Below are 27489 nucleotides of genomic sequence, written 5' to 3' on the forward strand. Positions count from 1 at the left end.
GACGGAAGGAGCAAGCGATAAGCCACCGGGTTAATCACATAGGGACCAAGGAATTTGGGGCCCAACTTCGCGGACGGCAGTTTTAAAGTTATGCTTCATGTCGAGAGCCATACCTTATCCCCACAGTGTAGGGTCTGACCCGGATCCCTCTTATTATCAGCAAAGTGTTTGTACTTTTCCTGCGCCTTCCCAATACTTGCTCGAACCTTAGCCCACAGATCACCAATCTGTCTGACCGAATCTTCGGCCCCCGGATAGTTTGAATCCAAACGTGAAATCTCACCAAAATGCGGGTTTAATCCCAGATTAATGAAAAAAAGATGACCTACCAGTGGATTGATTAATCCGATTATTAAAAGCGAACTCCACCAAGGGCAATGCGTCACACCAGTCATCTTGCAATGTTGAAGTCAAACACCGGAGGATTTGTTCCAATGACTGATTGGTGCGCTCCGTTTGTCCATTGCTCTCCGGGTGGTATGCTGAGGAGAAAGACAGAGAAATCCCCAACTTCCTACAAAAAGCTTGCCAAAATTTTGCTATAAATTGTGTCCCCCTATCGGACACAATATTAGTAGGTACCCCATGGAGACGAATGATTTGGGAAAGAAAATGCTTAGAAAGAACCTCGGCTGAGGGTAGTTTGGCCATGGGTACGAAATGTGCCATTTTTGAGAATCTATCCACGACTACACAGATCACCGTGTTACCCCGGGATGGAGGGAGATTGGTGATGAAGTCCATGGACAGATGAGTCCATGGTTTTCTCGGAATTGGTAAAGGTACCAATTCCCCGGCCGGCCGGAAATGAGAGCTCTTAGAACGGGCGCAAACCCCACAGGCTGTGACATGCTCCTTAATTTCTGCAGACATAGATGGCCACCAAAACACTCTTTTTACTGCCTCACATGTGGCCGCAATACCTGGGTGAGCACCCAACTTAGAGTCATGAAACTCCCGTAACAACTCAGAACGTAGATGATGTGGTACAAACAATCTATGAGGAGGCTTGGCCCTTGGAGCTAAAGATTGAGCCCCCACAATCTCTCGCTCCAATTCTGACGATAGCTCTGCTATAACCACCCCGGGTTGAAGAATGGATGACGGTGGCTCGGGGGCAGACACTGGTTCAAAACTTCGTGACAAAGCATCCGCTTTTACGTTCTTAGATCCAGGCCGGAAGGTAATAGAGAACTGAAACCGAGAAAAAAAAAGTGACCACCGGGCCTGTCTGAGAGTCAATCTTTTCGCTGTTTTAATGTATTCCAGATTTTTGTGGTCAGTGATGACCGTAATTGGATGTTCTGCCCCCTCCAAAAAATGCCTCCATTCTTCAAACGCCAGCTTTATTGCCAGGAGCTCCCTATTTCCCACATCGTAATTTCTCTCCACCGGAGAGAATTTTTTGGAGAAAAATGCACAGGGTCTGAGATTAGTCAGAGTAGCTGGTCACTGAGACAAAACAGCCCCCACCCCCACCTTGGAAGCATCGACCTCCACAACAAAAGGTATGTTGATCCCTATGGATTCTGCCACACTATGGTGTGGCCCGTCTTAATTGTCTGTGGCCAAATTGGATCTTTGGTAGAGATTTTACGTGCACGGAGAAAAGAATACACAAGACAAGGTGTACCACGTCAATATGATTCCTCTCCTCATCCCTTTTTTCCTAACTTCCTCTGCCTTCTTATAAAATGCTTCAGGGTCCTGTAACACCTCATAATACCTGAGGCTGGGACGCTGCTCTCCACTCAGTAACACATTCTTCTATCCCTTCTTATCTAATGCTCCTCCCCTCGTGATCGGAGGGTTTCTTAACGTACATTTTCTTCCTCACTCCACTATGGGTCATATCTGTCTTATAGATATCGACTGACCGCTCCCACCCATTCTATCATCTGAATTCTGAGTATATCTGAAAAAACATATGTATGTGTGCGTCTTGAAACAAATTCTCACGGGGTTATGAACAGTGGGATATGTGACTGTAAAAGCTGTATGTACTCCTTATGTCCGAGTAAAGGGGTCTTCAGTGAACATAGTGATGTCTAGCTATCTTGAACACAGTAATATAGGGAATTAACCAACAACTAACACCAGAGTATTTCACAAATCTTGTGTATCCAGAAACTGCGTAGTATAAAAATACTAAATAAATTGTTGAAATTTCTGTTTCCTCAAAACATTCGCTCTAAAACATTGCAAAGAAAACATCTCATAGAGAAATGTAGTGACATTAGTAAAACAATAACTAAAAAGTAACAATAGACCTCGGATCTCACAGAGATATCTGTACAAATCAAGCAATTACCATTCAAGTAATTCTCTTTCTACCTGAAAGAACTAACCTTATAATTATAGTATGCAGAACAAAACTAGTTTACCAATTCTCTAATTTCACAACATATATATATATATATATATACACACACACACATAGAATGCATTCAAAAATTTTAACCACATGCTAGTACGCCTCCTGCCGGCAAATCATACACACTACAAAAGACAAAAGACAATAAATTTAAAACTGGTACTGACATCAAATGCTGCGAATCCTTGACACCAAAACAATTCGCAATTTACCTATCCATAGGCCAGCCTGATTTGTAGAGGTGAAAAATCTACACCTGGGCAAACCATACTTTTCAGGGAGAGAGCAATCACTCAGTCACATCAACACGGTAATTGAAATTACCCTTCCACCCATATAACTTATGAACCTATGCTGCAGCTAAAACACCATCACCTTAGCCAGGTGATGTCCGGTGGGAACAACGCAAGAAGTCACCAACCACTTAGAGGTTGGAAAATCACTCAGAGTAATCAAGCCCCTACTCCCACTTGCCCACTGGGAGAGACACAGTTCAGACTTCTGCGATCATCGGTCAAGCCGAGATCAGGACCGGAACCAGAGTGACAGTGAATTTGCTCAGTACGTCTCCCTATCTATATTTTTTTTCCCTTTTCAGGCTGGCTGAGGTAACAATCACGTATGCAAACAACCAAAACAGCAAAGCAGACAGGCAAAGCAGATAAGGCAGACAATTAAACTTTTAGATTACCGTAATTATAAATATGCTTGAAGGGTTACTGTGTGTATACTTTAAAACAACTCATTACACTCTATATTTTATATCCTCCGGACTGAATACAGATAATGTAGCGGGATTGTTAAACACTTTGGATTCAGGAAATGCAGCTGAAATAGCAGTCTAACCAGTATGGCAGGATATTCAATATGAGAGCTGCGGACAGGCGTGTCTCAACAATGCATCAATACTTCAAAACATAAAAACTATTATGAATGTATTCATTATCCCTTTCACTGTTCTTTGTTACCAAGGCAACTAGGGCTGGGCTTTTTGTCACTTTAGGTGTAGTAAATAGTGGTAATCACCTCTAGATAGGTGGTTGATATTTCAGCAGAGGGGGAAAAATTAGTAATCACCTCTTTCCTTAAAAATGTATATACCGTGTCATTCACGTCACCGGGCCCAGTTTATACCGTGGGCGTATGGCCGGACGTGAGCACCTATATGTATATATCTGATATACAGTCATGGCCAAAAGTATTGACACCCCTGCAATTCTGTCAGATAATACTCAGTTTCTTCCTGAAAATGATTGCAAACACAAATTCTTTGGTATTATTATCTTCAATTAATTTGTCTTAAATGAAAAAACACAAAAGAGAATGAAGCAAAAAGCAAAACATTGATCATTTCACACAAAACTCCAAAAATGGGCCAGACAAAAGTATTGGCACCCTCAGCCTAATACTTGGTTGCACAACCTTTAGCCAAAATAACTGCGACCAACCGCTTCCGGTAACCATCAATGAGTTTCTTACACTGCTCTGCTGGAATTTTAGACCATTCTTCTTTGGCAAACTGCCCCAGGTCCCTGATATTTGAAGGATGCCTTCTCCAAACTGCCATTTTTAGATCTCTCCACAGGTGTTCTATGGGATTCAGGTCTGGACTCATTGCTGGCCACCTTAGAAGTCTCCAGTGCTTTCTCTCAAACCATTTTCTAGTGCTTTTTGAAGTGTGTTTTGGGTTATTGTCCTGCTGGAAGACCCATGACCTCTGAGGTAGACCCAGCTTTCTCACACTGGGCCCTAAATTATGCTGCAAAATTTGTTGGTAGTCTTCTGACTTCATAATGCCATGCACACGGTCAAGCAGTCCAGTGCCAGAGGCAGCAAAGCAACCCCAAAACATCAGGGAACCTCCGCCATGTTTGACTGTAGGGACCGTGTACTTTTCTTTGAATGCCTCTTTTTTCTCCTGTAAACTCTATGTTGATGCTTTTGCCCTAAAAGCTCTACTTTTGTCTCATCTGACCAGAGAACATTCTTCCAAAATGTTTTAGGCTTTTTCAGGTAAGTTTTGGCAAACTCCAGCCTGGCTTTTTTATGTCTCGGGGTAAGAAGTGAAGTCTTCCTGGGTCTCCTACCATACAGTCCCTTTTCATTCAGATGCCGACGGATAGTACGGGTTGACACCGTTGTACTCTCGGACTGCAGGGCAGCTTGAACTTGTTTGGATGTTAGTCGAGGTTCTTTATCCAACATCCGCACAATCTTGCATTGAAATCTCTTGTCAATTTTTCTTTTCCGTCCACATCTAGGGAGGTTAGCCACAGTGCCATGGGCTTTACACTTCTTGATGACACTGCGCACGGTAGACACAGGAACATTCTGGTCTTTGGAGATGGACTTGTAGCCTTGAGATTGCTCATGCTTCCTCACAATTTGGTTTCTCAAGTCCTCAGACAGTTCTTTGGTCTTATTTCTTTTCTCCATGCTCAATGTGGTACACACAAGGACACAGGACAGAGGCTGAGTCAACTTTAATCCATGTCAACTGGCTGCAAGTGTGATTTAGTTATTGCCAACACCTGTTAGGTGCCACAGGTAAGTTACAGGTGCTGTTAATTACACAAATTAGAGAAGCATCACATGATTTTTCGAACAGTGCCAATACTTTTGTCCACCCTCTTTGTTTTGTTTGGTGTGGAATTATGTCCAATTTGGCTTTAGGACCATTCTTTTTGTGTTTTTTCATTTAAGACAAATTAAATGAAGATAATAATACCAAAGGATTTGTGTTTGCAATCATTTTCAGGAAGAAACTGAATATTATCTGACAGAATTGCAGGGGTGTCAATACATTTGGCCATGACTGTATATACCTATATATATAACTTCTTCGACCGTCTAAGGTCGGAACCAGGGTGATAACCCAGTGTGAACACCCCCTTTGTAATCTGCTCTGTTTTGTTTCTAGTAGCGCTAGTGCAGTATGAAATAGTTTTTATCAGATACTAGATGGATTCTAGATACACCCTCCGAATTGGTTAGACAGGACAATACACACAGACAATTAAGGAATTATATACCTGACCGGGTCCGTAGGCTCAGGACTTTCAAACGTGGTCAGTTTAAGGGTTCAGAGAAGACAGCCAACTATCTCCTCCCAGCCGGACGTGAATACAGAAGGGTAGGTAAGATGATATATTTTCTCACCAGGTCTCGAGCTGCAGCCTCGTCCTGCTGGAAAGACGTCCGTCCTGGGGGAGATTTTGTTGCGGCTGTGATCATCTGGTATGGTCCTGAGCCCCACTGTTTGAGCGCCAACTGTTGATTCCTATGGATTCTGCCGCACTAGGGTGTGGCCCGTCTTAATTGTCTATGGCCAAATTGGATCTTTGGTAGAGATTTTACGTGCACGGAGAAAAGAATACACAAGACAAGGTGTATCATGTCAATATGATTCTTCTCTGTCTTTAATCCAAAGTGAGCAGCTTTTATACAGATATTGTGTTATCTCATCGTGTTACATCATGGGTACATTTCTAAGTTACTATTTACCGTTCCCATGTCGCTACATATCACTGTTCCCATATCATATGTACGTTTCTGAGTTACTGTTTACTGTTCCCATATGCTACATAATCACCGTGTACATAAGTATTGTTCTTTAGCCCGATCCACCCTAATCCACCCAGTATTGCGGTTTTACATGAAGCCTAGGTGGGTCATGCACAGAAATAATTCAGCAGAAAATCAGAAGTATCTTAAAGCAACATGATCCTAATATTTAGCAAAGCGTCTATATAGTGGTACAATTTTGATTCTTGTATATATTCATGTGCCATATATTCTCCCCTTAACACCCTGGTCCGAGATAATCTCCCGGGGAAATCCAACCCGTGAGAAAACCTGGAGCATGGCGGCCGCCACTGTCTCTGCCAGTATGTTAGGTTACGCAACCGCCTCTGGATACCGTGTGGCATAATCTACCACTGTAAATATATACTTTTTCCCGGACGGACTGGGTTTGGCTAACGGCCTTATCAGATCGACCGCTACTCGGCTAAATGGTTCCTCCACAATGGGGAGGGGGCGTAATTTGGCCTTGCATCGATCCCCCCTCTTGCCAATGCGCTGACAACTGTCACAGGTCTGGCAGTACTGACGAACATCATAGGTTACCCCCGGCCAAAAGAAGTTGTGTGTCAGACGATGCCTGGTGCGACTGACGCCGAAGTGCCCGGCCAAGGGTATATCATGAGAGATTCGCAGTAACTCCTGCCTATACTTCTTGGGAACTACCAGCTGTTGTTTTATAGTGGGGCTTGTCCATGTGTGGTGCTGCTCTGTGATCCGGTAGAGGAGTCCCTGCTTCCATACAAACTGTTCCCCTTCCAGTACTCCTCTCCCCTCCTGTGCCTTCCCACGATATCCCTCTAATGAAGGATCCTCAAGTAACTCCCTCTTAAATTCATCTGGGGTGGCCCAAGAAATGTGTCTGGCTATAGGAATACGTGCAGGGCTGGGATGTCTTACCTGGGCCTCCTCTGAGTGTGATTCCGCCTTCGCAGCTCGAGCTTGTCTCCGGGTGGTCACAGGATAGGTCTCAGCCAGAGGGGCCACCGAGAATGCAGACAACATGGGCCCCAAGTCATTTCCCAGCAAGACGTCTGCAGGCAAATCCTCCATCAAGCCGACCTCAACAAGGCCATCCCCGACTCCCCAGTTCAGGTGAATCCTGCCAGTGGGTAGTCGATGTATAGCTCTCCCTGCTACACGGACTGCCACTGTCCGGTCCGTCTTCTCTTGGTCCCGGACGAGATGAGGCTTCACAAGGATCAAAGTTGCCCCGGAATCTCTTAGTCCCTTGCATACGTTTCCCATTAACCCACACGACCTGTCGATGCTGTTGTCGATTATCTGCCAGGGCTGCCTGCACGGAGTCTACTTCATGAAGCACTTCCTCCATCTCTTCCACCCCTTGGTTAATCGTAGCCCCCAATGCCGGGTCAGCTTCGCCTTGGTAGCAGTGTACAGCAGCCCGGCTGAAGGTAGCTGTTCCCGCCTTTGGCCACTGGGTATGCCGAGTCCGGTTGGGGCATTGTCTTTGCAGGTGGCCCAGCTGACAACAGGTGTGGCTTCGAGCCCCAGGGGGACTGTGGTAGGCCGGGTTTTTAGCTGGTCCCCCTACAATCTTCGGTGGTTTGGGGCCCTCCAGGTCCATGGGCGGGCCCCTAGTGACCACCTTTGATGCGGACAACTGCGGCCTCCCGGCATCATGATGTTCATCGGCCATACGAGCGGCTTCCTCTTGAGTCGTTGGCCGCATGTCCCGAAGCCATTCCTGTGTCTCGGGGTTTAGTCCATTAAAGAATCGTTCTAACAGGAAGAGCTGGAGGACGTCCTCCTTAGTGGTTGCTTGGCTCCCTTGTACCCACTGTAGCAGTGACTGCCGTAATTTACAGGCCCATTCAGCGTGGGTATCGGTTATGCGTTTTATAAGTCCGCGGAACTTTTGGCGGTAGGCCTCTGGTGTCAGCGCATACCGGGCCAAGATCACTTCTTTGATCCACTCATAGTCCATACAGTCCTCATCAGGTACCGTGCTATAGGCGTCCGCTGCCCGGCCTGTCAGCTTGCTGGCCAGAATCGGAACCCGTTCCTACGGCTTCACTTGATGAAGGGCACACTGCCGCTCAAAGTCCTGCAGAAAGCCATCAATGTCTTCCTCTGCCTCCCCCCAACTGTCGGAAGGCATTATATTGGATCTTTTTGTGGCTTACTGTTGAAGGTACCTGGTCGAAGGCCAGAGCTCCCCCTGCTCGCTGACTCTCCTCTCTCCGCCTGCCATCTCCATCTTGGCCAGCTCCACTTTGGTCCGCTCTGCCATCTCCATCTTGGCTAGCTCTATCCTGGTCTGCTCGGCCATCTTTTCCTTCAGATCAGTACACACATCAGCGATCACCTCTCGTATGATCTCTACTGCAGGGTTTAGGCCATAGAACGCCAGTCTGTTCTTTACCTCCCTCTGGAATTCGGTTTCCTCCACATTCACATTGGGGGCTCTGCACTGTCGTGTTCCATGATGGCTGCTTTCAAATCCGCTTTTGTTTTGTTGCTGGAGATCAACCCTCGGGATTCCAAGAGATCTTTTAATGTAGTCCTCTTTAACTTCTGGTAGTTATTTTCCATTCATTCCTTTCCTCCTGTAGAAGGGGTATCAAATCCCGCTGTCTGCCACCAGTGTAACGGGGTCTACCCAAGCTGGGGTACCTCTTTCAGTACCACCCCGTGTTTTCGGAGGTCCGCTCTGCGTTGGCTGGAGTCTGAATGAATGACGCTGGCTGGAATTCCTTGATTACATGGGCGCATATAAAAGATCACTGCTTCTCCACATATTTCCAGTCTGACAACACTTTACTCACAGGACACAGAATATATCACACAGATACAGAGGGCAGGCCAATAGAAAAGCGGCAGACCAGACATGCATTACAAAAGCCGCAGGTGGCCGGAGCCTGCCGATGTTTACTGTGGGAATTACAAAGGTGGGGGGAGGGCGGACAAAAGGAGAATATTGTGTCCCCTCTGCCCAGGGACGCAGCCTGTGGGCTGATGCATTAGGGACATGCATCTCAGATAGAACCTATTATACATACATATAACTGCACAACATATTCTGGGTGCTGAGTGGTTCTGTAACAAGGATAGTGTAGGTCCGCGGCGACACGGATAATGTATAGCAGTATAGGATAGTGTAGGTCCGCGGTGATACGGATAATGAATATAGTAGTATAGGATAGTGTAGATCCGCGGCGATACGGATAATGAATATAGTAGTATAGGATAGTGTAGGTCCGCGGCGACACGGATAATGAATAAAGTAGTATAGGATAGTGTAGGTCCACGGCGATATGGATAATGAATAAAGTAGTATAGGATAGTGTAGGTCCGCGGCGACACGGATAATGAATATAGCAGTATAGGATAGTATAGGTCCGCGGCGACACGGATAATGAATATAGCAGTATAGGATAGTATAGGTCCGTGGTGACACAGTGACACAGATAATGAGTATAGTAGTATAGGATAGTGTAGGTCCGTGGTGACACGGATAATGAGTATAGCAGTATAGGATAGTGTAGGTCCGCGGGGACACGGATAATGAGTATAGTAGTATAGGATAGTGTAGGTCCGCGGTGACACGGATAATGAGTATAGTAGTATAGGATAGTGTAGGTCCGCGGCGATACGGATAATGAATATAGTAGTATAGGATAGTGTAGGTCCGCGGCGACACGGATAATGAATAAAGTAGTATAGGATAGTGTAGGTCCACGGCGATACGGATAATGAATAAAGTAGTATAGGATAGTGTAGGTCCACGGCGATACGGATAATGAATAAAGTAGTATAGGATAGTGTAGGTCCACGGCGATACGGATAATGAATATAGCAGTATAGGATAGTGTAGGTCCGCGGCGACACGGATAATGAATATAGCAGTATAGGATAGTGTAGGTCCGCGGTGACACGGATAATGAGTATAGTAGTATAGGATAGTGTAGGTCCGTGGTGACACGGATAATGAGTATAGTAGTATGGGATAGTGTAGGTCCGTGGTGACACGGATAATGAGTATAGTAGTATAGGATAGTGTAGGTCCGTGGTGACACAGTGACACAGATAATGAGTATAGTAGTATAGGATAGTGTAGGTCCGCGGGGACACGGATAATGAGTATAGTAGTATAGGATAGTGTAGGTCCGCGGGGACACAGATAATGAGTATAGTAGTATAGGATAGTGTAGGTCCGTGGTGACACAGTGACACAGATAATGAGTATAGCAGTATAGGATAGTGTAGGTCCGTGGTGACACGGACAATGAGTATAGTAGTATAGGATAGTGTAGGTCCGCGGTGACACGGATAATGAGTATAGCAGTATAGGATAGTGTAGGTCCGTGGTGACACGGATAATGAGTATAGTAGTATAGGATAGTGTAGGTCCGTGGTGACACGGATAATGAGTATAGTAGTATAGGATAGTGTAGGTCCGTGGTGACACGGATAATGAGTATAGCAGTATAGGATAGTGTAGGTCCGTGGTGACACGGATAATGAGTATAGTAGTATAGGATAGTGTAGGTCCGTGGTGACACGGATAATGAGTATAGCAGTATAGGATAGTGTAGGTCCGTGGTGACACGGATAATGAGTATAGTAGTATAGGATAGTGTAGGTCCGTGGTGACACGGATAATGAGTATAGTAGTATAGGATAGTGTAGGTCCGCGGGGACACGGATAATGAGTATAGTAGTATAGGATAGTGTAGGTCCGTGGTGACACGGATAATGAGTATAGTAGTATAGGATAGTGTAGGTCCGTGGTGACACGGATAATGAGTATAGCAGTATAGGATAGTGTAGGTCCGTGGTGACACGGATAATGAGTATAGTAGTATAGGATAGTGTAGGTCCGCGGGGACACGGATAATGAGTATAGTAGTATAGGATAGTGTAGGTCCGTGGGGACACGGATAATGAGTATAGTAGTATAGGATAGTGTAGGTCCGTGGTGACACGGATAATGAGTATAGTAGTATAGGATAGTGTAGGTCCGTGGTGACACGGATAATGAGTATAGTAGTATAGGATAGTGTAGGTCCGCGGTGACACGGATAATGAGTATAGTAGTATAGGATAGTGTAGGTCCGTGGTGACACGGATAATGAGTATAGCAGTATAGGATAGTGTAGGTCCGTGGTGACACGGATAATGAGTATAGTAGTATAGGATAGTGTAGGTCCGTGGTGACACGGATAATGAGTATAGCAGTATAGGATAGTGTAGGTCCGTGGTGACACGGATAATGAGTATAGTAGTATAGGATAGTGTAGGTCCGTGGTGACACGGATAATGAGTATAGTAGTATAGGATAGTGTAGGTCCGCGGGGACACGGATAATGAGTATAGTAGTATAGGATAGTGTAGGTCCGTGGTGACACGGATAATGAGTATAGTAGTATAGGATAGTGTAGGTCCGCGGTGACACGAATAATGAGTATAGTAGTATAGGATAGTGTAGGTCCGCGGTGACACGGATAATGAGTATAGTAGTATAGGATAGTGTAGGTCCGCGGTGACACGGATAATGAGTATAGTAGTATAGGATAGTGTAGGTCCGTGGTGACACGGATAATGAGTATAGTAGTATAGGATAGTGTAGCTCCGCGGTGACACGGATAATGAGTATAGTAGTATAGGATAGTGTAGGTCCGCGGGGACACGGACAATGAGTATAGTAGTATAGGATAGTGTAGCTCCGCGGTGACACAGATAATGAGTATAGTAGTATAGGATAGTGTAGGTCCGCGGTGACACGGATAATGAGTATAGTAGTATAGGATAGTGTAGCTCCGCGGTGACACAGATAATGAGTATAGTAGTATAGGATAGTGTAGCTCCGCGGTGACACGGATAATGAGTATAGTAGTATAGGATAGTGTAGCTCCGCGGTGACACAGATAATGAGTATAGTAGTATAGGATAGTGTAGGTCCGCGGTGACACGGATAATGAGTATAGTAGTATAGGATAGTGTAGCTCCGCGGTGACACGGATAATGAGTATAGTAGTATAGGATAGTGTAGGTCCGCGGGGACACGGATAATGAGTATAGTAGTATAGGATAGTGTAGATCCGCGGTGACACGGATAATGAGTATAGTAGTATAGGATAGTGTAGGTCCGCGGTGACACGGATAATGAGTATAGTAGTATAGGATAGAGTAGGTCCGCGGTGACACGGATAATGAGTATAGTAGTATAGGATAGTGTAGGTCCGCGGTGACACGGATAATGAGTATAGTAGTATAGGATAGTGTAGGTCCGCGGGGACACGGACAATGAGTATAGTAGTATAGGATAGTGTAGATCCGCGGTGACACGGATAATGAGTATAGTAGTATAGGATAGTGTAGGTCCGCGGGGACACGGATCTCTATCTAAACCCAAGTGTGTATGACGGGTATATGATACAGACTGCAGACGATGGAATAGATTATTATCTTCCTCTTGGTGGACACCACACACCGACCGCTGCACACTGGAATCGTGGATTCCTCCTAATAGTGTAAATACAAGTTACATTTTCGTCTTTAGTTTGGGATTTTTGGCCTCTGGCAATTTGACAATGATTGCACTTATCCTTCGTTGACTTTTTAGAACCTTATGTTCAAACTTTTACATCGGCCCATTTTCCTTTTTGTAATTTTTAAAATGTAAAATTGACAATTTATATATGTTTTGTCTAAAATACAAAGGAGACGTGTGACCTGTATCTTCCGGCCTATTACACATCATCTCATCATCAACTTGCTTAACTGTTTATGATAACAATAATTGGAGCAGGGGTGCACAAACTTTTACATTCCACTGGTTATAGGTGTATATATATATATATATATATATATATATATATATATATATACACACACACACTGTACTAACGTGTCATAATCCTGTGTGTATAGATATAGATGTGGGGGCTCCGGCAGTGATGGACTCAGTTATTTATAAGGAGCTTGTTATGTGTCGGCCCCATATATCGGGGAGGGGACATCTGTCGGGGTCTATTGGACATTTTCTGGGGTGATTTTCCTCTGACGTCTCCTGACACAACTCTCCACCTCCTGCTCTCCTCGGAGATAAGCCGCACTAGAGACGCTTTCCCACAAGTGTGCATTAACCCCCCCTGGGATGCCAAGCAGCCCCCTCAAGTGTGCATTAACCCCCCCTGGGATGCCAAGCAGCCCGCACAAGTGTGCATTAACCCCCCCTGGGATGCCAAGCAGCCCCCACAAGTGTGCATTAACCCCCCCTGGGATGGCAAGCAGCCCCCACAAGTGTGCATTAACCCCCCCTGGGATGCCAAGCAGCCCGCACAAGTGTGCATTAACCCCCCCTGGGATGCCAAGCAGCCCCCACAAGTGTGCATTAACCCCCCCTGGGATGCCAAGCAGCCCCCACAAGTGTGCATTAACCCCCCCTGGGATGCCAAGCAGCCCCCACAATTGTGCATTAACCCCCCCCTGGGATGCCAAGCAGCCCCCACAAGTGTGCATTAACCCCCCCTGGGATGCCAAGCAGCCCCCACAAGTGTGCATTAACCCCCCCTGGGATGCCAAGCAGCCCCCACAAGTGTGCATTAACCCCCCCTGGGATGCCAAGCAGTCCCCACAAGTGTGCATTAATCCCCCCCTGGGATGCCAAGCAGCCCCCACAAGTGTGCATTAACCCCCCCTGGGATGCCAAGCAGCCCCCACAAGTGTGCATTAATCCCCCCCTGGGATGCCAAGCAGCCCCCACAAGTGCATTAATCCCCTCCTGGGATGCCAAGCAGCCCGCACAAGTGTGCATTAACCCCCCCTGGGATGCCAAGCAGCCCCCACAGGTGTGCATTAACCCCCCCTGGGATGCCAAGCAGCCCCCACAAGTGTGCATTAACCCCCCCTGGGATGCCAAGCAGCCCCCACAAGTGTGCATTAACCCCCCCTGGGATGCCAAGCAGCCCCCACAAGTGTGCATTAACCCCCCCTGGGATGCCAAGCAGCCCCCACAAGTGTGCATTAACCCCCCCTGGGATGCCAAGCAGCCCCCACAAGTGTGCATTAACCCCCCCTGGGATGCCAAGCAGTCCCCACAAGTGTGCATTAACCCCCCCTGGGATGCCAAGCAGCCCCCTCAAGTGTGCATTAACCCCTCCTGGGATGCCAAGCAGCCCCCTCAAGTGTGCATTAACCCCCCCTGGGATGCCAAGCAGCCCCCACAAGTGTGCATTAACCCCCCCTGGGATGCCAAGCAGCCCCCACAAGGGTGCATTAACCCCCCCCTGGGATGCCAAGCAGCCCCCACAAGTGTGCATTAACCCCTCAGGAGCCCAACAAGCTCCCAGATGACCCAAACATTAAGCCCCCAAATCCCACTAGTTAGCCCCAAGTATCAGCCCCCAACAACTAAACATGTAAGAAGACCCCAACCTGTTACTTACTAAACCCTCCTGTTCCTCACTGACCTCCTCCCTGCTGCTCACAGACGCCGGCACCACATGAAATAGTGATGTGTCGTTCGTGAACGATCCAATACAAAGAGCCGGCTCCCTGCTGTGAACGAAATGAGCCGGTTACACACAGTCACACGCCATATATGCCATGGAGGAACTGGCAGTGTATGTTTGGGACTGAAGGGTTAACTCCCCTGCATTTATCCACAGCTCCTCCTCTCCTGACCGCTCCTCCCCCAGATGAGTCACAGTCAGGCTTCACTAAGCTGGGGCTGATAAAGCTGCTGAGGCGCCAGGAAAAAAAAAAAAAAAGAATCGGCTCGTTCTCCCTGCAGAGCCGGCTCATTTCGTTCACAGCAGGGAGCCGGCTCTTTGTATCGGATTGTTCACGAACGACACATCACTATTTCATGTGGTGCCGGCGTCTGTGAGCAGCAGGGAGGAGGTCAGTGAGGAACAGGAGGGTTTAGTAAGTAACAGGTTGGGGTCTTCTTACATGTTTAGTTGTTGGGGGCTGATACTTGGGGCTAACTAGTGGGATTTGGGGGCTTAATGTTTGGGTCATCTGGGAGCTTGTTGGGCTCCTGAGGGGTTAATGCACACTTGTGGGGGCTGCTTGGCATCCCAGGAGGGGTTAATGCACACTTGTGGGGGCTGCTTGGCATCCCAGGGGGGGTTAATGCACACTTGTGGGGACTGCTTGGCATCCCAGGAGGGGTTAATGCACACTTGAGGGGACTGCTTGGCATCCCAGGGGGGGTTAATGCACACTTGTGGGGGCTGCTTGCCATCCCAGGGGGGGTTAATGCACTTGTGGGGGCTGCTTGGCATCCCAGGGGGGGTTAATGCACACTTGTGGGGGCTGCTTGGCATCCCAGGAGGGGTTAATGCACACTTGAGGGGGCTGCTTGGCATCCCAGGAGGGGTTAATGCACACTTGTGGGGGCTGCTTGCCATCCCAGGGGGGGTTAATGCACACTTGTGGGGGCTGCTTGCCATCCCAGGGGGGGTTAATGCACACTTGTGGGGGCTGCTTGCCATCCCAGGGGGGGTTAATGCACACTTGTGGGGGCTGCTTGGCATCCCAGGGGGGGTTAATGCACACTTGTGGGGGCTGCTTGCCATTGCAGGGGGGGTTAATGCACACTTGTGGGGGCTGCTTGGCATCCCAGGAGGGGTTAATGCACACTTGTGGGGACTGCTTGGCATTGCAGGGGGGGTTAATGCACACTTGTGGGGGCTGCTTGGCATCCCAGGAGGGGTTAATGCACACTTGTGGGGACTGCTTGGCATCCCAGGAGGGGTTAATGCACACTTGTGGGGGCTGCTTGGCATCCCAGGGGGGGTTAATGCACACTTGTGGGGACTGCTTGGCATCCCAGGAGGGGTTAATGCACACTTGTGGGGGCTGCTTGGCATCCCAGGGGGGGTTAATGCACACTTGTGGGGACTGCTTGGCATCCCAGGAGGGGTTAATGCACACTTGAGGGGACTGCTTGGCATCCCAGGGGGGGTTAATGCACACTTGTGGGGGCTGCTTGCCATCCCAGGGGGGGTTAATGCACACTTGTGGGGGCTGCTTGGCATCCCAGGGGGGGTTAATGCACTTGTGGGGGCTGCTTGGCATCCCAGGGGGGGTTAATGCACACTTGTGGGGGCTGCTTGGCATCCCAGGAGGGGTTAATGCACACTTGAGGGGGCTGCTTGGCATCCCAGGAGGGGTTAATGCACACTTGTGGGGGCTGCTTGCCATCCCAGGGGGGGTTAATGCACACTTGTGGGGGCTGCTTGCCATCCCAGGGGGGGTTAATGCACACTTGTGGGGGCTGCTTGGCATCCCAGGGGGGGTTAATGCACACTTGTGGGGGCTGCTTGGCATCCCAGGGGGGGTTAATGCACACTTGTGGGGGCTGCTTGCCATTGCAGGGGGGGTTAATGCACACTTGTGGGGGCTGCTTGGCATCCCAGGAGGGGTTAATGCACACTTGTGGGGACTGCTTGGCATCCCAGGAGGGGTTAATGCACACTTGTGGGGGCTGCTTGCCATCCCAGGGGGGGTTAATGCACACTTGTGGGGGCTGCTTGGCATCCCAGGGGGGGTTAATGCACACTTGTGGGGGCTGCTTGGCATCCCAGGGGGGGTTAATGCACACTTGTGGGGGCTGCTTGGCATCCCAGGGGGGGTTAATGCACACTTGTGGGGGCTGCTTGGCATCCCAGGGGGGGTTAATGCACACTTGTGGGGGCTGCTTGGCATCCCAGGGGGGGTTAATGCACACTTGTGGGGGCTGCTTGCCATTGCAGGGGGGGTTAATGCACACTTGAGGGGGCTGCTTGGCATCCCAGGAGGGGTTAATGCACACTTGTGGGGACTGCTTGGCATCCCAGGAGGGGTTAATGCACACTTGTGGGGGCTGCTTGCCATCCCAGGGGGGGTTAATGCACACTTGTGGGGGCTGCTTGGCATCCCAGGGGGGGTTAATGCACACTTGTGGGGGCTGCTTGGCATCCCAGGGGGGGTTAATGCACACTTGTTGGGGCTGCTTGGCATCCCAGGGGGGGTTAATGCACACTTGTGGGGGCTGCTTGCCATTGCAGGGGGGGTTAATGCACACTTGTGGGGGCTGCTTGGCATCCCAGGGGGGGTTAATGCACTTGTGGGGGCTGCTTGGCATCCCAGGGGGGGTTAATGCACACTTGTGGGGACTGCTTGGCATCCCAGGGGGGGTTAATGCACACTTGTGGGGGCTGCTTGGCATCCCAGGGGGGGTTAATGCACACTTGTGGGGGCTGCTTGGCATCCCAGGGGGGGTTAATGCACACAATATGTTCAAACACACCCAAGCCATATACAGAGAGAATGTGGAGAATGTATGCGGCTCTTTACTCCTCTTCTGTTCCTCTAGGCTCCTGTAGGGTATCATTACCAAGTTTGCATTAATACTTTAATTCATTACTTTTAAATAATTTTTTTTTTCTGTTTATAGTTATTGTTTATGAAACAGTGTGATCAGCAGTGCTAAATGGGTGCGGTTGGGGCGTGACTACTAAACTGGGTAGCTAGGGGCGTGAGGACTTATTTATATGGTGGCCGCTGTGCCCTCTTTTATGTGCAGGGGGCTCCAGAGCTCACACGGTGGGTTGGGGGTCTATGGTGTCTGAGGAGACACCAGAGGTAAAGGATTATTAGAATCCAGCAGTTCTAGGGTTAAGGTGCGGGCATCTCTCCGGACCCCCATACACATTGGCACATTGTCTGTATGGGGAGGGGAGAAGCGGTGGGAAAGCGTCTCTAGTGCGGCTTATCTCCGAGGAGAGCAGGAGGTGGAGAGTTGTGTCAGGAGACGTCAGAGGAAAATCACCCCAGAAAATGTCCAATAGACCCCGACAGATGTCTCCTCCCCGGTATATGGGGCCGACACATAACAAGCTCCTTATAAATAACTGCACCTGTCACTGCCGGAGCCCCCACATATATATCTATACACACAGGATTATGACACGTTAGTACAGTGTGTGTGTGTATATATATATATATATATATATATACACCTATAACCAGTGGAATGTAAAAGTTTGTGCACCCCTGCTCCAATTATTGTTATCATAAACAGTTAAGCAAGTTGATGATGAGATGATGTGTAATAGGCCTGAAGATACAGGTCACACGTCTCCTTTGTATTTTAGACAAAACATATATAAATTGTCAATTTTACATTTTAAAAATTACAAAAAGGAAAATGGGCCGATGTAAAAGTTTGAACATAAGGTTCTAAAAAGTCAACAAAGGATAAGTGCAATCATTGTCAAATTGCCAGAGGCCAAAAATCCCAAACTAAAGACGAAAATGTAACTTGTATTTACACTATTAGGAGGAATCCACGATTCCAGTGTGCAGCGGTCGGTGTGTGGTGTCCACCAAGAGGAGGATAATAATCTATTCCATCGTCTGCAGTCTGTATCATATACCCGTCATACACACTTGGGTTTAGATAGAGATCCGTGTCCCCGCGGACCTACACTATCCTATACTACTATACTCATTATCCGTGTCACCACGGACCTACACTATCCTATACTACTATACTCATTATCCGTGTCCCCGCGGACCTACACTATCCTATACTGCTATACTCATTATCCGTGTCACCACGGACCTACACTATCCTATACTACTATACTCATTATCTGTGTCACCACGGACCTACACTATCCTATACTACTATAATCATTATCCGTGTCACCACGGACCTACACTATCCTATACTACTATACTCATTATCCGTGTCACCACTGACCTACACTATCCTATACTACTATACTCATTATCCGTGTCACCACTGACCTACACTATCCTATACTACTATACTCATTATCCGTGTCACCGCGGACCTACACTATCCTATACTACTATACTCATTATCCGTGTCACCACTGACCTACACTATCCTATACTACTATACTCATTATCCGTGTCACCGCGGACCTACACTATCCTATACTACTATACTCATTATCCGTGTCACCACGGACCTACACTATCCTATACTGCTATACTCATTATCCGTGTCACCACGGACCTACACTATCCTATACTGCTATACTCATTATCCGTGTCACCACGGACCTACACTATCCTATACTACTATACTCATTATCCGTGTCACCACTCACCTACACTATCCTATACTGCTATATTCATTATCTGTGTCACCACGGACCTACACTATCCTATACTACTATACTCATTATCCGTGTCACCACTGACCTACACTATCCTATACTACTATACTCATTATCCGTGTCACCACTGACCTACACTATCCTATACTGCTATACTCATTATCCGTGTCACCACTGACCTACACTATCCTATACTACTATATTCATTATCCGTGTCACCACGGACCTACACTATCCTATACTGCTATACTCATTATCCGTGTCACCACGGACCTACACTATCCTATACTACTATACTCATTATCCGTGTCACCACTGACCTACACTATCCTATACTACTATACTCATTATCCGTGTCACCACTGACCTACACTATCCTATACTACTATACTCATTATCCGTGTCACCGCGGACCTACACTATCCTATACTACTATACTCATTATCCGTGTCACCACGGACCTACACTATCCTATACTGCTATACTCATTATCCGTGTCACCACGGACCTACACTATCCTATACTGCTATACTCATTATCCGTGTCACCACGGACCTACACTATCCTATACTACTATACTCATTATCCGTGTCACCACTGACCTACACTATCCTATACTACTATACTCATTATCCGTGTCACCACGGACCTACACTATCCTATACTGCTATACTCATTATCCGTGTCACCACGGACCTACACTATCCTATACTACTATACTCATTATCCGTGTCACCACGGACCTACACTATCCTATACTACTATACTCATTATCCGTGTCACCATGGACCTACACTATCCTATACTACTATACTCATTATCCGTGTCACCACTGACCTACACTATTCTATACTACTATACTCATTATCCGTGTCACCGCGGACCTACTCTATCCTATACTACTATACTCATTATCCGTGTCACCGCGGACCTACACTATCCTATACTACTATACTCATTATCCGTGTCACCACGGACCTACACTATCCTATACTACTATACTCATTATCCGTGTCACCACGGACCTACACTATCCTATACTACTATACTCATTATCCGTGTCACCACTGACCTACACTATCCTATACTACTATACTCATTATCCGTGTCACCACTGACCTACACTATCCTATACTACTATACTCATTATCCGTGTCACCGCGGACCTACACTATCCTATACTACTATACTCATTATCCGTGTCACCACGGACCTACACTATCCTATACTACTATACTCATTATCCGTGTCACCACGGACCTACACTATCCTATACTACTATACTCATTATCCGTGTCCCCGCGGACCTACACTATCCTATACTACTATACTCATTATCCGTGTCCCCGCGGACCTACACTATCCTATACTACTATACTCATTATCCGTGTCACCACTGACCTACACTATCCTATACTACTATACTCATTATCCGTGTCACCACTGACCTACACTATCCTATACTACTATACTCATTATCCGTGTCACCACGGACCTACACTATCCTATACTACTATACTCATTATCCGTGTCACCACGGACCTACACTATCCTATACTACTATACTCATTATCCGTGTCCCCGCGGACCTACACTATCCTATACTACTATACTCATTATCCGTGTCACCACGGACCTACACTATCCTATACTACTATACTCATTATCCGTGTCCCCGCGGACCTACACTATCCTATACTACTATACTCATTATCCGTGTCACCGCGGACCTACACTATCCTATACTACTATACTCATTATCCGTGTCACCGCGGACCTACACTATCCTATACTACTATACTCATTATCCGTGTCACCGCGGACCTACACTATCCTATACTACTATACTCATTATCCGTGTCACCGCGGACCTACACTATCCTATACTACTATACTCATTATCCGTGTCACCGCGGACCTACACTATCCTATACTACTATACTCATTATCCGTGTCACCACGGAGCTACACTATCCTATACTACTATACTCATTATCCGTGTCACCGCGGACCTACACTATCCTATACTGCTATACTCATTATCCGTGTCACCGCGGACCTACACTATCCTATACTACTATACTCATTATCCGTGTCACCGCGGACCTACACTATCCTATACTACTATACTCATTATCCGTGTCACCACTGACCTACACTATCCTATACTACTATACTCATTATCTGTGTCACTGCGGACCTACACTCTCCTATACTACTATACTCATTATCTGTGTCACCACTGACCTACACTATCCTATACTACTATACTCATTATCTGTGTCACCACTGACCTACACTATCCTATACTACTATACTCATTATCTGTGTCACTGCGGACCTACACTATCCTATACTACTATACTCATTATCCGTGTCACCGCGGACCTACACTATCCTATACTACTATACTCATTATCCGTGTCACCACTGACCTACACTATCCTATACTACTATACTCATTATCTGTGTCACTGCGGACCTACACTCTCCTATACTACTATACTCATTATCTGTGTCACCACTGACCTACACTCTCCTATACTACTATACTCATTATCCGTGTCACCGCGGACCTACACTATCCTATACTACTATACTCATTATCTGTGTCACTGCGGACCTACACTCTCCTATACTACTATACTCATTATCCGTGTCACCACTGACCTACACTCTCCTATACTACTATACTCATTATCCGTGTCACCGCGGACCTACACTATCCTATACTACTATACTCATTATCCGTGTCACCGCGGACCTACACTATCCTATACTACTATACTCATTATCCGTGTCACCACTGACCTACACTATCCTATACTACTATACTCATTATCTGTGTCACTGCGGACCTACACTCTCCTATACTACTATACTCATTATCTGTGTCACCACTGACCTACACTATCCTATACTACTATACTCATTATCTGTGTCACCACTGACCTACACTATCCTATACTACTATACTCATTATCTGTGTCACCGCGGACCTACACTATCCTATACTACTATACTCATTATCCGTGTCACCACTGACCTACACTCTCCTATACTACTATACTCATTATCCGTGTCACCGTGGACCTACACTATCCTATACTACTATACTCATTATCTGTGTCACCACTGACCTACACTATCCTATACTACTATACTCATTATCTGTGTCACTGCGGACCTACACTCTCCTATACTACTATACTCATTATCCGTGTCACCACTGACCTACACTATCCTATACTACTATACTCATTATCCGTGTCACCGCGGACCTACACTATCCTATACTACTATACTCATTATCCGTGTCACCACGGACCTACACTATCCTATACTACTATACTCATTATCCGTGTCACCATGGACCTACACTATCCTATACTACTATACTCATTATCCGTGTCACCATGGACCTACACTATCCTATACTGCTATACTCATTATTCGTGTCACTGCGGACCTACACTATCCTATACTGCTATACTCATTATCCGTATCACCGCTCACCTACACTATCCTATACTACTATACTCATTATCCGTGTCACCGCGGACCTACACTATCCTATACTACTATACTCATTATCTGTGTCACCGCGGACCTACACTATCCTATACTACTATACTCATTATCCGTGTCACCGCGGACCTACACTATCCTATACTACTATACTCATTATCTGTCTCACAGCGGACCTACACTATCCTATACTACTATACTCATTATTCGTGTCACCGCGGACCTACACTATCCTATACTACTATGCTCATTATCCGTGTCACTGCGGACCTACACTATCCTATACTGCTATACTCATTATCCGTATCACCGCTCACCTACACTATCCTATACTACTATATTCATTATCCGTGTCACCGCGGACCTACACTATCCTATACTGCTATACTCATTATCCGTATCACCGCTCACCTACACTATCCTATACTACTATATTCATTATCCGTGTCACCGCGGACCTACACTATCCTATACTGCTATACTCATTATCCGTATCACCGCGGACCTACACTATCCTATACTACTATGCTCATTATTCGTGTCACCACGGACCTACACTATCCTATACTACTATACTCATTATCCGTGTCACCGCGGACCTACACTATCCTATACTACTATACTCATTATCCGTGTCACCATGGACCAACACTATCCTATACTGCTATACTCATTATCCGTGTCACCGCGGACCTACACTATCCTATACTACTATACTCATTATCCGTATCACCGCGGACCTACACTATCCTATACTACTATACTCATTATCCGTATCACCGCGGACCTACACTATCCTATACTACTATATTCATTATCCGTGTCACCGCTCACCTACACTATCCTATACTGCTATACTCATTATCCGTATCACCGCGGACCTACACTATCCTATACTACTATACTCATTATTCGTGTCACCACGGACCTACACTATCCTATACTACTATACTCATTATCCGTGTCACCGCGGACCTACACTATCCTATACTACTATACTCATTATCCGTGTCACCACGGACCAACACTATCCTATACTGCTATACTCATTATCCGTGTCACCACGGACCTACACTATCCTATACTACTATACTCATTATCCGTATCACCGCGGACCTACACTATCCTATACTACTATACTCATTATCCGTATCACCGCGGACCTACACTATCCTATACTACTATACTCATTATCCGTATCACCGCGGACCTACACTATCCTATACTACTATATTCATTATCCGTGTCACCGCTCACCTACACTATCCTATACTACTATACTCATTATCCGTGTCACCGCGGACCTACACTATCCTATACTACTATACTCATTATCCGTATCACCGCGGACCTACACTATCCTATACTACTATACTCATTATCCGTATCACCGCGGACCTACACTATCCTATACTACTATATTCATTATCCGTGTCACCGCTCACCTACACTATCCTATACTACTATACTCATTATCCGTGTCACCGCGGACCTACACTATCCTATACTACTATACTCATTATCCGTATCACCGCGGACCTACACTATCCTATACTACTATACTCATTATCCGTATCACCGCGGACCTACACTATCCTATACTACTATACTCATTATCCGTATCACCGCGGACCAACACTATCCTATACTGCTATATTCATTATCCGTGTCACTGCGGACCTACACTATCCTATACTGCTATATTCATTATCCGTGTCACCGCGGACCTACACTATCCTATACTGCTATACTCATTATCCGTGTCACCGCGGACCAACACTATCCTATACTGCTATATTCATTATCCGTGTCACCACGGACCTACACTATCCTATACTGCTATACTCATTATCCGTATCGCCGCGGACCTACACTATCCTATACTACTATACTCATTATCTGTGTCACCGCGGACCTACACTATCCTATACTACTATACTCATTATCCGTGTCACCACGGACCTACACTATCCTATACTACTATACTCATTATCCGTGTCACCACGGACCTACACTATCCTATACTACTATACTCATTATCCGTGTCACCGCTCACCTACACTATCCTATACTACTATACTCATTATCCGTGTCACCACGGACCTACACTATCCTATACTACTATACTCATTATCCGTGTCACCACGGACCTACACTATCCTATACTACTATACTCATTATCCGTGTCACCACGGACCTACACTATCCTATACTACTATACTCATTATCCGTGTCACCGCTCACCTACACTATCCTATACTACTATACTCATTATCCGTGTCACCATGGACCTACACTATCCTATACTGCTATACTCATTATCCGTGTCACCGCTCACCTACACTATCCTATACTACTATACTCATTATCCGTGTCACCACGGACCTACACTATCCTATACTACTATACTCATTATCCGTGTCACCGCTCACCTACACTATCCTATACTACTATACTCATTATCCGTGTCACCATGGACCTACACTATCCTATACTGCTATACTCATTATCCGTGTCACCGCTCACCTACACTATCCTATACTACTATACTCATTATCCGTGTCACCACGGACCTACACTATCCTATACTACTATACTCATTATCCGTGTCACCACGGACCTACACTATCCTATACTACTATACTCATTATCCGTGTCACCGCGGACCTACACTATCCTATACTACTATACTCATTATCCGTGTCACCACTGACCTACACTATCCTATACTACTATACTCATTATCCGTGTCACCGCTCACCTACACTATCCTATACTGCTATACTCATTATCCGTGTCACCGCGGACCTACACTATCCTATACTACTATACTCATTATCCGTGTCACCACGGACCTACACTATCCTATACTACTATACTCATTATCTGTGTCACCGCGGACCTACACTATCCTATACTACTATACTCATTATCCGTGTCACCGCTCACCTACACTATCCTATACTACTATACTCATTATCCGTGTCACCGCGGACCTACACTATCCTATACTACTATACTCATTATCCGTGTCACCACGGACCTACACTATCCTATACTACTATACTCATTATCCGTGTCACCGCGGAGCTACACTATCCTATACTACTATACTCATTATCCGTGTCACCGCGGACCTACACTATCCTATACTACTATACTCATTATCTGTGTCACCGCGGACCTACACTATCCTATACTACTATACTCATTATCCGTGTCACCGCTCACCTACACTATCCTATACTACTATACTCATTATCCGTGTCACCGCGGACCTACACTATCCTATACTACTATACTCATTATCCGTGTCACCACGGACCTACTCTATCCTATACTACTATACTCATTATCCGTGTCACCGCGGACCTACACTATCCTATACTACTATACTCATTATCCGTGTCACCGCTCACCTACACTATCCTATACTACTATACTCATTATCCGTGTCACCACGGACCTACTCTATCCTATACTACTATACTCATTATCCGTGTCACCGCGGACCTACACTATCCTATACTACTATACTCATTATCCGTGTCACCGCGGACCTACACTATCCTATACTACTATACTCATTATCCGTGTCACCACGGACCTACTCTATCCTATACTATTATACTCATTATCCGTGTCACCGTGGACCTACACTATCCTATACTACTATACTCATTATCCGTGTCACTGCGGACCTACACTATCCTATACCAGGGTGGATAAAAATCTTGATTTTTTTTTAAAAAATCAAAAAAATCAGATTTTTTTGATTTAAATCAGATTTTTTTGATTTAAATCATTTGATTTAAATCAGATTTTTTAATCAAGTTGTACACAAGCAAAACTTTGTCTTTGCAAATCTAATTGTTTTACACAAATAAAAATATTAAAACAGTTGATTATGAAACCTAATAATTTTTATTTGCACTATTAAACACTCAGAATTGAACTACAGAGAGTAAGTACTTTTTAACAATAGCCTATCTCTAACGTTTGAAGTAAGCAAACATCTTCAGTGAATACATCAGTCCTTTAAGCCTACTGTTTATTTAGGACTTTTAATAGGAAAACCAGTTGTCCTGCTTTAGCAGTTCCTAAGCGGTTTCGGACTGTTGTGTGCACAAACCAAATGAAGAAAACAATCTCTCTACTCCTGCGGATGAAGCCGATGCAGTCAGTAGCTGAGTAGCTAGATTTATTATCTTTGCTGGAAGAACAAGTGATTGCGACTTCCACCAGTCCAGTGGTTTTAGTTCATTAACGACGTTATCTGCAAACATGTATTTTTGAAATGGTGCAGATTCACACTTCAATTTCAGCACAGTTGCCACAATGTCATGGTTAGTATTGGCGAGCCACTCCATTGCAGAGTTGATTTCCGCCTCAGATAATTTTTTCCCTCTGTAGATGGGATGCAAGATATTGGCTAAATAGTGTTCTTCTTTTAATGCTTGGTCCTTGCGGTGCTGTATTGCAACCTTTACATTGTTTGAGAGGTTCAAGAGATCTAGAGAACCTTCTAAATCTTTCCAAACTTCTGTGGCATCAGCTATGGTTGCAGTATCTTTCTGCATTTTATCCAACGCAATCGATATTGGCTTTAACCTTTCCAAAAGGTCCTCGGCATTTCTCTTCACACCAAGATTTAATACTTTGCTTCGTATATTAGCATCAATTTTATCCCGATGTGTTTCGCAAATGGACAGTAATTTTGACCAGTTGTTAATAAACAGTTCCAAGCAGTCAGCCAAGGTATTCCATCTAACATCTTGTGGTAGAACCAACTTCAGTCCTCCCATTTCCTTGTAGGTTGCATGTGCAAAATGATTATTGCGGAAATATTTAACAATTTCTACAACATGTTCCTTGACACCCAAAATATGCAGGTCT

The 27489-nt window shown here is 46.0% G+C and overlaps 1 protein-coding gene and 1 long non-coding RNA gene across 9 annotated transcripts in view; one reads left to right on the forward strand and one right to left on the reverse strand.

Moving 5' to 3' along the window:
• Window positions 1-14542, reverse strand: part of LOC141053973 (uncharacterized) — a 165403-nt gene extending 150861 nt beyond the window's left edge. For 3 of the 7 annotated variants that reach the window (XR_012221303.1, XR_012221305.1, XR_012221304.1), the window contains exon 1: window positions 14371-14542. This is a non-coding gene — a long non-coding RNA (uncharacterized lncRNA). The remainder of the gene's footprint in view (window positions 1-14370) is intronic. The other 4 variants (XR_012221301.1, XR_012221302.1, XR_012221306.1 and 1 more) reach the window with 4 other exon arrangements.
• A 177-nt stretch (window positions 14543-14719) lies between these two features.
• LOC141053966 (uncharacterized) overlaps window positions 14720-27489 on the forward strand; it is a 122358-nt gene continuing 109588 nt past the window's right edge. Inside the window, exon 1 of one of the 2 annotated variants that reach the window (XR_012221300.1) lies at window positions 14720-14827. The gene's annotated coding sequence lies outside the window, so the exon portion shown is untranslated. Of the gene's footprint in view, window positions 14852-27489 lie in introns of both variants that reach the window. The other variant, XM_073551121.1, reaches the window with a different exon arrangement.

This window comes from Dendrobates tinctorius, unplaced genomic scaffold (assembly GCF_039654945.1).
Source record: "Dendrobates tinctorius isolate UK_male_01 unplaced genomic scaffold, ASM3965494v1 ptg000173l, whole genome shotgun sequence".
NCBI classification, from domain to species: domain Eukaryota; kingdom Metazoa; phylum Chordata; class Amphibia; order Anura; family Dendrobatidae; genus Dendrobates; species Dendrobates tinctorius.